The following is a 1492-nucleotide window of genomic DNA, read 5'->3' as shown; positions in this document are numbered from 1 at the left end:
CGTGGAGCTCCCTGAGCTCCACACATCCCGGAGCATCACGCCGACTCATTCACATTTGAATGATTGTCTTTATTTTATGTCCGCTAGATAGAGGCATCCGCACATGCGCATCAGTGGAGCTTCAGGCCGGCTGAGGCATGGACTGAAAATCATAAAGACATGTGTGATGAGCTAAAAGGAAGATAAGCATATTTTTATAATAAATGTAAGAAAGAGAGGGTAATGCAGCCTCAGGGCGGCACTGGCCCGTGTCTCTCCAAGCCTGCCTTTGGGGGGGGGGGGGGGGGGGGGGCACGGAGCAGTGTCTCCCTGTGCCGGTCCCAAGCCCGGATAAATGCAGAGGGTTGCGTCAGGAGGGGCATCCGGCGTAAAACGTTTGCCAAAACCAAACATGCGAGTCAACCATAACTATACCATACCGGATGGGTCGCGGACCGGGTTAACAACGACCGCCATTGGTACTGATGACCTACAGGGTACTAATGGAAATCGGGCTACTGTGGGTCGAAGAACAAGAAGAAGAAGAAGAGGAGGAGTGCGTGTTCGGAAGCAGAGAGAGAGGAGGAAAGGAAAGAGCCTGGGACTGAGAGTAGGGACTTTGAATATTGGGACTATGACAGGAAAAGGTAGAGAGTTGATGGACACGATGCAGAGAAGGAAGCTGGATATACTGTGTGTCCAGGAGACCAGGTGGAAGGGTAGTAAGGCTAGAAGCTTAGGAGCAGGCTTTAAGTTATACTATTATGGTGCTGACAAGAAGAGAAATGGAGTAGGAGTCATCTTGAAGGAGGAGTTTGTAAGGAACGTCCTAGAGGTGAAAAGAATGTCAGATAGACTTATGAGTCTGAAATTGGAAATTGAAGGTGTGATGCTCAGTGTTGTTAGTGGCTATGCGCCACAGGTGGGATGTGAACCTGAAGAGAAGGAGAAGTTCTGGAATGAGTTGGATGAAGTGATGCAGAATATTCCCAGAAATGAGAGAGTGGTAATTGGTGCAGACTTCAATGGACATGTTGGTGAAGGCAATAGAGGGGATGAAGAAGTGATGGGCAGATATGGTATCCAGGATAGGAATGCAGAGGGACAGATGGTGGTAGATTTTGCAAAAGGGATGGAAATGGGTGTAGTGAATACCTTTTTCCAGAAAAAACAGGAACATAGGGTAACTTATAAGAGCGGAGGTAGGAGCACGCAGGTAGACTACATCTTGTATAGACGAGGTAACCTGAAAGAGATCGGTGACTGCAAAGTAGTTGTAGGTGGGCGTGTAGCCAGACAGCATAGGATGGCGGTTTGTGCGACGACTCTGGTGACAAGGTAGATGACGAGGACAAAGGCAGAGCAGAGGACAAAGTGGTGGAAGCTGAAAAGGGAGGAGCGTTGCACGGTTTTCAGGGAGGAGTTGAGAAAGGGTCTGGGTGGTCAGGGTGAGCTGCCAGATGATTGGACAACAACAGCTAGTGTTATCAGGGAGACAGGTAGAAGAGTACTC

Source organism: Fistularia commersonii, unplaced genomic scaffold (assembly GCF_037954325.1).
Source record: "Fistularia commersonii isolate RoL2024-O1a breed Wild unplaced genomic scaffold, RoL_Fcom_v1.0 HiC_scaffold_79, whole genome shotgun sequence".
NCBI classification, from domain to species: domain Eukaryota; kingdom Metazoa; phylum Chordata; class Actinopteri; order Syngnathiformes; family Fistulariidae; genus Fistularia; species Fistularia commersonii.
This window is presented reverse-complemented; position numbering follows the sequence as displayed.